This window comes from Aethalodelphis obliquidens, unplaced genomic scaffold (assembly GCF_003676395.1).
Source record: "Aethalodelphis obliquidens isolate GAN/ISIS:26980383/991018 unplaced genomic scaffold, ASM367639v1 scaffold48, whole genome shotgun sequence".
Taxonomy (NCBI): Eukaryota; Metazoa; Chordata; class Mammalia; order Artiodactyla; family Delphinidae; genus Aethalodelphis; species Aethalodelphis obliquidens.
In genome coordinates, this window is record NW_020837992.1 from 61577 (window position 1) to 69440 (window position 7864).

Here is a 7864-nt window from a genome sequence, read left to right on the forward strand (position 1 = left end):
CCTGGGAAGGAGTTGTTTTGTCCATAGGTTCAGTGTCAGAGCTTCTGGCTGCTGAAGCCGTAAATGGGGGGCTGGGTAAAATAGGAACCGAATGTAAAATGCCAGACTGGGAAGGCGGTTTGTTGTCCATAGGTTCAGTGTCAGAGCTTCTGCCTGCTGACGACGTAAATTGGGGTCTGGGGAAAACAGGAGTCGAATTGATACTGACAGCTTGGGAAGGAGGTGTGTTGTCCATAGGATCATTGTTAGAGATTCTGCCTTCTGAAGGCGTAAATGGGGGGCTGGGGAAAACAGGAGCCAAGTGGAAAGTGAAAGCCTGGGAAAGAGGTGTTTTGTCTATAGGTTCAGTGTCAGAGCTTCTTCCTGCTGAAGCCGTAAAGTGGGGCTGGGGAAAACTGAAAGCGAATGGAAAATGACAGCCTGCGAACGAGGTGTGTTGTCCATAGATTCTGTGTCAGAGCTTCTTCCTGCTGAAGCCGTAAATGGAGGGCTGGGGAAAACAGGAGCCCAATGGAAGGTGACAACCAAGGAAGGAGGTGTTTTGTCCATAGGTTCACTATCAGAGCTTCTGCCTGCTGCAGCCGTAAAGGGGGCCTGGGGAAAACAGGAACCAAATGGAAAATGACAGGGAAGGAGGTGTGGTGTCCATAGGTTCATGTCAGAGCTTCTGCCTGCTGATGACGTAAATGGGGGTCTGGGGAAAACAGGAGTCGAATGGAAACTGACAGCCTCGGAAGGATGTATGTTGCCCATAGGTTCAGTGTCAGAGCTTCTGCCTGCTGAAGCCGTAAAGTGGGCTGGGGCAAACAAGCGCCGAATGGAAAATGACAGCCTTGGAAGGAGGTTTGTTGTTCATAGGTTCATTGTCAGACCTTCTGCCTGCTGAAGCCATAAATTTGGGGCTGAGGAAAACAGAAGCCGAATGGAAAATGACACCTTGGGAAGGAGGTGTGTTGTCCATAGTTTCATTGTCAGAGCTTCTTCCTGCTGAAGCCGTAAATGGGGGGCTGGGGAAAACAGGAGCCCAATGGAAAGTGACAGCCTGGTAAGGAGGTATTTTGTCCATAGGTTCAGTATCAGAGCTTCTGCCTGCTGAAGCCATAAGTGTGAGACTTGGGAAACCAGGTTTAAAATAAAAAAAAGCACCCTGGGAAGGAGGTGTGTTGTCCATAGTTTCAGTGTCAGAGCTTCTGCCTGCTGAAGCCGTAAATGGGGTGGTGGGGAAAACAGGAGCCGAATGAGAAATGACAGCTTGGGAAGGAGGTGTGTTGTCCATAGGTTCAGTGTCAGAGCTTCTGCCTGCTGAAGCCGTAAATAGGGTTCGGGAAATCAGGATCCGAATGGAAAATGACAGCCTGGGAAGGAGGTGTGCTGTTCATATGTTCAGTGTCAGAATTGCTACCTGCTGACGTACCCATGACGGCTGAAGCCCTAAATGGTGGTTGAGGAAAACAGGAGCCGAATGGAAAATGACAGCCTGGGAAGGCGATGTGTTGTCCATAGGTTCTGTGTCAGAGCTTCTGCCTGCTGAAGCCGTAAATTGGGGGCTGAGGAATACAGGAACTGAGTGGAAAATGACACCTTGAGAAGGAGGTGTGTTATCCATAGGTTCAGTGTCAGAGCTTCAACCTGTTGACGTACCCATGACGGCTGAAGCCCTAAATGGGGTGCTCAGGAAAACAGGAGCCAAATGGAAAATGACATCCTAGGAAGGAGTTGTTTTTTCCATAGGTTCAGTGTCAGAGCTTCTTCCTGCTGAAGCCGTAAATTGGGGCTCGGGACAACAGGACCCGAATGGAAAATGACAGCCTGGGATAGAGGTTTTCTGTCCATAGTTTCAGTTTTGGGGCTGCTACCTGCTGAAGTACCCATCACGGCTTAAGCCCTAAATGGTGAGCTCAGGAAAACAGGAGTCTAATGGAAAATAACACCCTGGGAAGGAAGTGTGTTGTTCATAGGTTCAGTGTCAGAGTTTCTGCCTGCTGAAGCTGTAAATGGGTGGCTGGGGAAAACATGAGCCGAGTGGAAAATGACATCCTTGGAAGGAGGTGTGTTGTCCATCAGTTCAGTGTCACAGCTTCTGCCTGATTAAGCCGTAAATGAGGGGCTGGAGAAAACAGGGGCCGAATGGAAAATGACAGCCTGGGTAGGAGGTGTGTTGTCCATAGGTTCAGTGTCAGAGCTGCTGCCTGCTGAAGCACTGATGACGGCGAAGCCATAAATGGTGTTCTGGGGAAAACTGGAGCTGAAACAGTAAATGCGCGGCTGGGGAAAACAGGAGCAGTAGGGGGAGAGGCTCTCTGCTTCCCATCAGAGGTCCCACATATGGGCTGAAGGTTGGTTTGGAGTCCAAAGGGATGGTTAAAATTTGGGGTGTCGCAGGGGACCATCGGCACAGGTGGGGTGATAGACACTGGGACCTCCGCAGGGTGCCTCTTGTCCACCCTGAGACCTGGGGGAGACCTAAACATGGCAGCTTTGGAAGAGGCAGTAGTATCCATGTAGACATCAGTGTGTGCAGTAGACTGGAAGGTGAAACTTCCAGATGCCGTGACCATTCTCGTGGAAGGGATTGCCATAGAAGTCATGGGCTGCCCAGTTAAAATAGGGGGATTGATGGTAGGGACTGGAAGAGGGGTAGGTAAGTATAAAGGAGGGGTAGGATCTGTAGAAATGCGTGTTGGGGGTTCCTTTTTGTGGGATGGTGGCTGGAAGGAGAAAGCTGGGATGCTAGGAGGTGGAGGGAGGTCAGAAATAAGAGGTGTGTGGTTGTGACTGAATGAAAAGGACCTTCATTCTTCTTTAGTGGAATTCCCCAAATGGGATCAGAAGCTGAAGCAGGAAGAGAATCAGCAGGACTGGCAACTTAGGGACTGTGTATCTTGTTTCCTGATCAATATTAGGTGTTGGGGAAGGAGGAGGGACAGACAGGATGGGGGACATGGAATATAGGTTGGCCAAGTCGGTGGTAGTAGCAGGGACCTGCAAAGTGTGAGCGGCCGGGGGCAGGGAGTCTGCAGTCTGTGAGGCAGGTGGGGAGAGAGAAGGGGCAGACTGAGGGGCACTGCAGTCTTCCTTGACCGTCCTTATATTATTCAGGATCTTGTTCCACTGACACTCAGTGTTCTTCTCCATGGTACCTGGGTTTTTGGCAGCAGCTAAGCACGGAAGCTTAGGAGGGAGCAGCTCGCCTCGATCCCATGTCAGTGCCTCAATCCCCGATGGGGACGACCTCAGCCCTGGCAGCAGCAGAAAAAGTGGCAGGGGAATCTTCCTCTTGTAGGGCCTACTGCTGGTAGATACCAGGGAAGAGGAGCTTTTTGATTGGATGTGTGAAGACTTTTCACACTGCAGCTCCTTCCCAGACATCAGTGAGCCTGGTGATTTGGGCCGGTGGTCTTCACCCAGCACTTCTTTTGTTGGCCTCTCCAGCAGCAGGGAGAAGCATGCAGTTGGGGCAGAGAACACCATGGCACGGGATGGGACCTTCACCTCCCTCTACTTTGGGGAAGGAACTGGGAGGTGACTGGATGGTAGCGGCTTCCTAACTTTGACTACTTGCTCAGGGCAGAAGTAGTATTTGGAGTACTCTGATATCTATCCTAATAGATAACATTTTGTTCATTTAAATAGTTTTAATGAGAGAGCTGGGAACTAGGGACACACAGCATCAAGAGTTTTATAATGCATTCTGTAGAGTTCTTTTTAAGTGTGTACAAATATAAAAAATAAATGCATGCATATACACCTCTGTTACTTTATTTAGTGCTTTACAAGAGTCCCTCAAGGAAGGGGTAGTAGCAACTATCAGTATCCTTCCTTTGCGAAGAGCTTAATTTATGCAAAATTACATCATAATTTATTTGTAACTGAGAAACTAGACTTAGTTATTGAGTAGACCCTCCCTAGAGACCTATGACATTAATAAAACCAACAAAAATTTGTTCAGTTTCCAATGATACACACACTACAGACTGAATTATGAGCCATCCTTTTTTTTTTTTTTCCACTACGTGGGCCTCTCACTGTTGTGGCCTCTCCCGTTGCGGAGCACAGGCTCCAGACACGCAGGCTCAGCGGCCATGGCTCACAGGCCCAGCCGCTCCGCGGCATGTGGGATCTTCCCGGACCGGGGCATGAACCCGTGTCCCCTGCATCGGCAGGCGGACTCTCAACCACTGCGCCACCAGGGCCCTGAGCCATCCATTTTAATGAAGGGAGGAGGTGATTTAACAAATACAGAGCAAACAGAGTATTAAGTTTTGTCCTCCATTAATATTAGTAACAGATAAAGTGGGCTCCAACGCCTTCAAGATAGCTTGAGACCATCATCTCTGATTCATGGGCAGGGGGATGTTCAGCCAGGGTGTCTTTCTCTGTCACTGAGAAAAATTTCCACAATATATAATGATACCTACTGAAACTGATATGGGGCATTTGGGTAATTAGGAATCTGTTAGCATATTTTTCTCTCTTCTCTTTTTCATATATGTCATCTTTTTCAGCAGAAATGTTTGGCTAATATTGGAAAGTAACACGAGTAAGAAAGGATATGATAAGATTCCTTGGACATTCTTGTTTCTTAAAAAACAACTGCTTTCTTTCTGTGTTAGAAGTAAGTTCAGATTCAAATGGAAAGCATGGCCTCCTGGAGCTGTTAACACCTTCACTTAGTCTTGGATGTGAGCAGTAGCACAGAATTCTGGTGGAACTCAGTAAGACTCCAAATGGGTACCAAATAAGCGTGTCATGGAAAGCACACCATAAGCAGGGTGAAAACTAGTTGTGAATGGGGCCGCAGGAATGGTGGAGACACACATATTGCACATGTCTCCTCTGCTCATGTGTATATTTTATTGTCCTATAAATTTTACTTACAGAACGTAAGTTCAAAGATAGAATCATTAAGAATTTCAAGACAGCAATAGCACAGCATGAAACCAAGCAAGCGTGGGGCCCTTCTGAGCATGGTTCATGCGGGACATGATCGACTGGTAAAAGAGCTAAGGCTCTGGGATACCCACACCATGTCAGTGACAGAAGTCCAAGCTACAGATATTGAAGCAGCCCTCACTGCCACTCAGGCACAGAAAGGCCTGTCACTGAGAATTAACCAAAATGTAAATTTAGGAGGATAATTTATGGACTTTTAGGACTTTGGATTTATAACCCACAATAACAAAAAAACTTCATTTCAAAAGAGAGTGTGAGGTCTTCATGTTTGCTTTGGTTGTTGAGGGTCCTTTGTGGTTACATATCAATTTTGGAGTCGTTTCTTCTACTTCTGCAAAAATAGGGGATTTTGATAGGCATTGCTTTAAATCTGTAGGTAGCTTTGTGTAATATGGACATTTTAACAATAGTTCATGAACATAGGATGTCTTTCCATTTATTTATGTCTTCCTTAATTTCTTTCAATAACGCTGTAGTTTTGTTTTGTTTCTGTGGTACACGGGCCTCTCACTGTTGTGGCCTCTCCCGTTGTGGAGCACAGACTCCATACGCGCAGACTCAGTGACCATGGCTCACGGGCCCAGCCGCTCCGCAGCATGTGGGATCTTCCTGGACCAGGGCACAAACCTGCGTCCCCTGCATCGGCAGGCGGACTCTCAACCATTGCACCACCAGGAAAGCCCAACGCTGCAGTTTTCAGTGTACAAGTCTTTCATGTCTTTGGTTAAGCTTATTCCTAAGTATTTTATTCTTTTTGATGCTATTGTAAATGGAATTGTTCTCCTAATTTCTTTTTCAGATTCTTCATTGTTAATGTGCAGAAATGCAAGTGATGTGTATATGTTGATTTCATATTCTGCAAACTTTGCTAAGTTGTTTTATTCTAATAAATTTTTGTGAAATATTTAACATTTTCTGTATCTTTTTCAATAGTTTCCCTTTCAACCTAAGTGTATCCTTAAATCTAGGGGACATTTTGACCACCATCTGAGGCTTTCATCTTAATTCTCAACTTTTTATTCAGAGTCTTACTTGGTTAATGTTCTCCTCATTGTTTGCCAGTTTGGAGAATCCACCAAAATGTTCTACTCAAGGTGAGACCTCTTTTCTCTTCCACCTCTGAACCTGAGAACCTGAATATCGCTTATTCCTTACTTCATTCTCTTAGAACTTAGCATTCGAAGTTTAAATGGTGATCTTTCTTAAAGGAGGTCAATGTGCTCACCGAATTCAAGACCTCTGGTGAGTTGTGTCAAGTGCGTAGGAATCATATTAACTTCTTGACTGTTACCCCCCTGGAAACATTCCTAAAGTGGCATTTGAGCTTGATATTCACGTTTATTGGACACCGCATTAAAGAGTTTAACAGAATAAGAGTAAGCTGGTCTTTCCTAAAGCAGACTTTATCCAAGGGTGACCTTGTAGTCACCTGCATCAGGCTCATCCTCATTGAGTCATTGAGTGCCCTCAACCCCCCTAAACTGTAAACTCCTTATAGACAAGACTTATGTTTTATAGCTCTTGTTCCCCTTCCCTATACCTAAACATGCCTGGAATAGAAGGTGCCTCTACGAACAGGTGTTGCTTTATTTTAAACTACATTTAGTACATGTATATGTTCATTTCCCTCTGGGAAAGGAGGCTACATTCCACAGGACTCAAATATCAAGCCTTTAAACTTCCTTGAACCCATAGATATATAAATAGTTGCATAACTATCCTCCCTCTATACAACTCTAAGATGGTCATATAAAAGTATGGTCATTAATTTTTTTTGTCTTTTTTTGTTTTTGCGGTACGTGCGCCTCTCATCTTTGTGGCCTCTCCGTTGTGGAGCACAGGCTCCGGACACTCAGGTTCAGCGAACATGGCTCAGGGGCCCAGCCGCTCCGCGGCATGTGGGATCTTCCCGGACCAGGGCATGAACCCGTGTCCCCTGCATCGGCAGGCGGGCTCTCAACAACTGCACCACCAGGGAAGCCCCCATTAATTGTTTTTATTGCAAACAGATAATAAGCAAAGTGAAAGGAACTTCTTCCACCAAAGTAAATGCCAAAGTTCAAAAAGTCAAATTAATATGGGGTTTGTTACTATTCTAAATAGTAAAGAACACTGACAAGAAATATCACAGTGCTGGTTGCTATTATCATCTTTTCATTTTCCATTACAGTTGTTTATATTATCTTCATGGGATATCACTGAAGTTATCAAGTTATCAAGTTATCTTAATAGTCAAATTAAAAAACAACATCTTCATGGGATATCACTGAAGTTATCAAGGTTTCTTAATAGTCAAATTAAAAAACAAAATCCCTTGAAATGCCAATACAAAGAAAAATGAGTCAGAACATGAAAAAATGTTTTAGGCAAGTTGACAACATATATTCTTTGCTCATTTCTCTTTTTGAGAGAAGTTCCATCTTATTCACACCCACATGTACAATAGACTGAATAAAATACAACCCCATCACTCAATCTCGATAAAAAAAAAGGAAAGACAAGCTGGTTCCAGAAAATTCCTCTATTTATTCCTAGTATCTGGTTGCATCTGGCAAGAAAGAGCATTTTGAAATATTCTCTAAATTTTTGTATTTTATTTTATAATAATTTGCTTATTTATCTCAATGTAAATATTAAAAACACATGAGAAATATTTTAACATTTGGCATTTGACGATTCCTATCTATTTCCTTAATGTTTCCTTTGCGTCCTATGATGATCTTTTGGGATAGACAGCACATACCACTCTCATACTCCCCAGAGTCTATAGCCCCATACACGTGCAAAATAGCTTGTGGGTCTGCGTTAACATACTCTTGGTTGAGGCAGGAAGGCTGTAGAGTACATAGTTTTTACACCTGAATATTTTAAGTGTTTTTGGAAAGTAACCCTAGTTTGAGTGCAAGTTCCA

The 7864-nt window shown here is 44.7% G+C and overlaps 1 long non-coding RNA gene across 1 annotated transcript in view; it reads left to right on the forward strand.

The window, feature by feature from the left end:
• Nucleotides 1-4087, forward strand: part of LOC113607395 (uncharacterized) — a 5004-nt gene extending 917 nt beyond the window's left edge. Inside the window, exon 4 of the long non-coding RNA XR_003427927.1 lies at nt 13-4087. This is a non-coding gene — a long non-coding RNA (uncharacterized LOC113607395). The remainder of the gene's footprint in view (nt 1-12) is intronic.
• Nucleotides 4088-7864: the final 3777 nt, after the last annotated feature.